Consider the following 5,578-nt stretch of genomic DNA (forward strand, 5'->3'; position numbering starts at 1 on the left):
AAATGTTGATAAAGGAAATATGACGTAATTATAATGTTGCCAAGTGGGGCACGTGTTAAACCACGAGAAAGTATGGATCGAACCAGTAATGGTCGAAATTGTTCAGGGCAATTAGGACTTAAGATAAAAGATGTTCTAAGTATGATTGAGAGTCAGTCTTGACAGTGATTAGCCTCTAAAGACTGAGGCAATAACTTATGGAAAAATGGTGATATTTTTTTTACTCATCAGATATTAAAGAAAAGCATTTTCACATAAGCTGTGATTGAAATAAGGTAGAAAATTTATTTGGAGGTGGTTAAAATGACATTGACTGTAAGGAAAATTTACTATCAGGAAAGGCCAAAAAGGTGGCCGACACTTTAAATGTAAGAGAATAATTATAGGCGCTCGTGCGAGAGGAATACAGTGATGATGGTTAAAGATGTGAAGGTTGTATTATGGTTTGGAAGATTGACATTCCTTCTGATGACTGTGCAATACCCAACCGTAATAGTAGTTGGTAAAGGTTTAATTCGTGTAATCGCCATAAGCGGGCTATCTATCTCAGAAGATCCTATCTTGAGAATAATCCAGGACCATATTTCAAAAAGGACTAAACGAACCTTTGAGTTAAGTCTTCTATTGAAGGCATATGATTAAGAATGGTATTAACCTGCTATCGTTGCCTTGATTGAAACTCTTCTGCAGTTTTATCTGCTTCATGTCATGTATGTATGTCAGGATCAGGAGTGTTCTTCATGAATCATGAATGGTGATTATGTTACCTCCTTAGAAGAATTAGATACGAGATGTATGGACTCCGTATGGTTAGCTATTAAGTCTTCATGGAAAATGAATAACTACAGTAGGTCAGTGATGGACCATAGTAATGCAGCAATGATTCTGCGAGTAGTGTGCTGTTTACAACCGTGAGAGTTGTATTGGAATGGATGTTGAGATTGAGTACCGCTAATCGGGTCGTGGTAGTGTATAAGTTATCATTGATAGACTAATGAGGTAGAGCATCTACCTATTGAATATTTATTCTTTCTTATCAATAGAGAGCCGTATTATTATACGAGGAAGGTTGCGGTGCAAGCATAGAATTCTAGTAACGATGATGTCTAGAATGAGATCCCAGGTTCGATTTTCGATATCGAGGGAGTTTCAAAGGTAATTGTGTATAAGCTAGAGGAAGTGCATGGGTCCATAGAATGATGGACGGAATAGCAAATATTTAAGCATGTGAAATGCGATGCGATAATACTTAATGTTGATATATATACATATATGTTTTGTTCTCCTATGATAAACCTTTATAGTTCAAAGGTAGGTTCCAAGCCAGATATTTTGTGGAAGTATATTTTTTCATATATACAATTCTCTTCAATTCGTTCTTTTCTCTTCTTTTCATTTCATGTAAGCTGAGAAGAACAACCCTTCCAGAAAGGGGAGGTATTGCCGAATGACTATCTATCTGTGTGATAGAAGCCTAGTAGGATACCATCTATTATTTAATTTCTTGTCAAGTACTAAAGGCTGGCCACCTTCTGTACTAACTATGCGATATAACAAGTGTTCATGATCATAGTGATCTCTCAATAAATTCTTTTACTTCTATATGAAGGATTAAGCTTTCGAAGATAGAAGCAGCTGAAAAAGGATAATAAAATTGTGATAGTATTCGGGATGGAAACACATTCGTGATACTAAGGTTGACGTGGTTATTAAAAGGTTATAGAACGCTAACGAGCAAAAGTATAACCAGTATAATATTAGGAACGGAAGGTGATAGCGATTACGAACTGGAAAAGAATGGGTATTGAGAAGCAAAAGCTATAATGATTAGAAGCTATGATGAGAGTCTGTGTAATAGAGTTGAAAGAATTTGGAATGATCACTTAACGCGGATTAAGTTATCTTACGACAATAGATCATATGTCAGTATTGAGGTATCGCCTTATGAGATCCTTGAGGGAAGACAATGTCGATCTCCCTTATGTTAGGATGAAGTTGTAGAGCGCAAGATGCTCGGACCCGCAGTAGTCCAAAGGACCAGGGATATAATAGATCTAATCAGAGGACGACTGGTAGTAGCCAGGAAGGACATAAGAAGTATGTCGATTTGACACGAAAGGACAAAGAATAGGAAGGAGGCAACCTTATATTGTTAAAAGTATTCCCTTGAAAAGAATTAATGAGATTCGGAAAGAAAGGAAAGCTAAGTCCACCAATTGTTGGACCCTTGAATATATTAAGAAGTATTGGGAAGTTAGCATATGAGCTAGCCTTACCCCAGAACATGTAGCAAGTCATAACGTGTTTCACGTATCAATGTTAAGAAAGTGTAATTCGGATGCTAGACAAATAGGGGCATATGAGCGCATAGACATGCAACCAGACGTAACCTATATGGAGCAACCAGGAAGGGTATAGATTAAGAAGGAACGAGTGCTTAGGAGAAGGGTTATCAAACTAGTAAGAGTTTGATGGTAGAACCACAATGTGGGAAAATTGACTTGAGAGTTAGAAAGTGCAATACTAAGAAGGTATCCCTATTCATTTCTATCTGATTCCGAGGCGGAATCCTTTTAAGGAGGGGAGACTGTAATAACCCCAATTTTTGGGCAATTTTGAAACCCTTATGAATAGTGTTTTTGCTGAATGAGAAAACTTTTCATGCCACACTATGTAGGGGTTCTGATATGGATATTCTGAGATTTTATTAGTACTTTATATGGGATATAAGTGTATGTAAAGATCGTCAGAATCCAAATCCGAACACTTTGATTTTCCCGGAAATACACTAGATACAGAGAGAATTGAGTATAAGGTAACAGGATAAAAAGGATTTAAATTACAGGATTATAATAGAGGATCATAAAAAGGAATATAATGTATTGAGAAAGGTTAAGGGAACCTAAGTAATAAGATCCCGGGTATGATCCTTCAAATGATAAACAAAAAAGAAAGTTAAGCGAACCGTATAACAGATCAGCGATCATTAGGCAAACAATTAGGAAGTTAATCAAAGGGATTAGAGAGGATGATGTCACCCAACCAATGAGAAGGGGACAAGGAGGGGAGGATGACATCATGAGGATGACACAAGCATGACATGGGAAGGAAGGAGGTGTGGTTGAATGAGAACCACACAAATTCAAGGGCAACAAGGTAATTGACTAAATCAAACACAAAAACAAATCAACCAAGCCAAGCAAAATCATTTTTCATCAAAATCAAAAAGAAACCAAGGCTTGTTCTTGAGAGCTCTCGGCTTTTTACTATTCAAAAGGCAAGAAATTTCAAAAATTCAAGATCCAAGCTTCCTAAATTGGTGAGTTAATTCCCTAATCATCTTCATGCTTAGTTAGGGCTATATCATGAGTTTAAGCCATCAATTCCTTCTCCATCTTCTTCATTTAATCAAAGAAGAAGACTATGAATAGTGTTTTCAAGTTTTTAACTTGAAATTTTTCTTGTTTTCCTTGAAGATCCAAGCATTCCTAAGACTTCTCAAAGCTTCTTAAGGCTTCCTAGCTCCTCCCACCACTTCAAGGAAGGTATAAACTACAAACCCTAGCTTTAGTTTTGAGTAATTAGGAATGAATATGTTTGATATAGTATATGTGAAGCATGATGCTTGATTGTTTGAAGTTTGGTTGAGTTTGTAGAGATTAGTTGGTTTTGTGGTATTGTTGGAGTTGTAAATCTTGATAATTAGTTAAAGAACCTAAGTAAAGCTTTTAGTTCATGTGGGGAATAAGTATAAATGGTTAATGTGGATTTGTTGGGGCTGTTATGATGTGGTTTGGATGGATGTTGGTTGTGTGTTTGATTTGAGGTTGAATTGTGGTTGGTTTTGAATGGTTTAAAATTGGGAAATCGCGTAAACATAGCCGTCGTAACGTCCGATTTTCTTTAGACTGTTTTTGTGCATAACATTAGGACCCGAGAACCCCCTTCTAGATTATGACCATTGCCATTTTTAGATAGCTCATGTTACGAGCTTCGTTTTGATATGTAGTTCGTTCGATTCCGATGCACGGTTTAGGAGAAACGACCGTTTCAAGTAACGGCGTTTCGCGAACGAAACTTTTCCCCTCGCCTTACTTTGAAACATAGGTTAAACACCAAAAAGGGTTAATTAATGTATGAAACATTTATGGTAAGTGTGTTAGGCAGTTGGTAATACACTCGCGAAGGAATCGCCTTAAAACTCGTAAAGGTTAAATTACTAAAAATGGTGGAGCCGAGGGTACTCGAGTGACTTAAGAAAATCAGTAAGCGCAAAACAAGCGTTAGAGTCTAAGTTAGTTAAAGTATAGATGTACAAGTGACTTTGGTTTAATTCCAACTTACTTGTTGTTTATAGGTTACCAAACTCGTCCCGAGCCATTCGTAACCCCCAGTCGCTCAGGCAAGTTTTCTACCAGTTATAACTGTTGTTGTGATGTATATATGTATTTGCATTATCTTGCGATAGATGCATGTTGGTTAATTAGCAAATGTTGTTATATATTGAAGCATGCTGCTATGGTATATATATATGCATGCCTGTTTCGTATTCTTTCTATATATAATTGTTGATAATACCTATGCTAGAGGATAGCGGTAATTTGCATATACCCTTAATACAGGGACCCAAAAGTGAAAATATTTTCTAAAACCGGGAGTCGAGGATCCCGAGTAGATTTTGTATATATGGATATAAATATATATATATATATATATACGTATATATATATATGGTCATAGTTTTCAAAACTATTAATCGAATAAGGTTTATTCGATAACTTTAACTTTATTTTATTATTGAATATTATTTCGAATATTATTCGAAGACGTATGACTCCTTTATATTAAATGAATATTATTTTGAATATTCATTCGAGGACTTATGACTCCTTTTATTTTATTATCTGAATATTATTTGAATATTCATTCGAGGGATTATGACTCAGTTTATATATTTAATGAATATTTTTGAATATTCATTTGAGGATCTATGACTCCGATTATTTGCTGAGATTTGTTCTTTATTTTATTAAAGAATAAGGTGTAAATAATCAAACTTATTTTCGATTATTCAAATAAAGATAGTACTTTCATATAAGTATATCTTTGGTTATTTAATACTCGTTTCAAGTATAAGTTTTAAAACTTCTACTTCAATTATTTTTATAAAGATTATTCTTTATGGGAATATTATTTAAATAATAATATTCAGTCATTTTCTAAATATTCTGGGGACTGATTTACTTCATTAAATCAGCTTTACTCCAAACACTCTATAAAGTGTTTTCGAGTCTTCAAAATGATTTTTAAAAGTTAGAGTGGATCCCAAAACTCATTTTTATATTTAAGATCTTCCTTTTTAAGGGGATTTAAATACTCGCTCAAAACCTGAGGGATCCAGCTCTGTGGTGTATTTTATATTCGCAACACGGTTGCAGTTTTGGTAAATGAATTGATTACTTACCCAACGTTCGGGAAGTAAGTCCATCTATTGAGTCGGCATAAGCAACATGGGCTCAGTGGGCGTCCATGATAGTGTAAGTAGCTCAGTGGGAGTCCATCAAATGTATAAGTGGCT

This window comes from Apium graveolens, chromosome 9 (assembly GCF_009905375.1).
Source record: "Apium graveolens cultivar Ventura chromosome 9, ASM990537v1, whole genome shotgun sequence".
Taxonomy (NCBI): Eukaryota; Viridiplantae; Streptophyta; class Magnoliopsida; order Apiales; family Apiaceae; genus Apium; species Apium graveolens.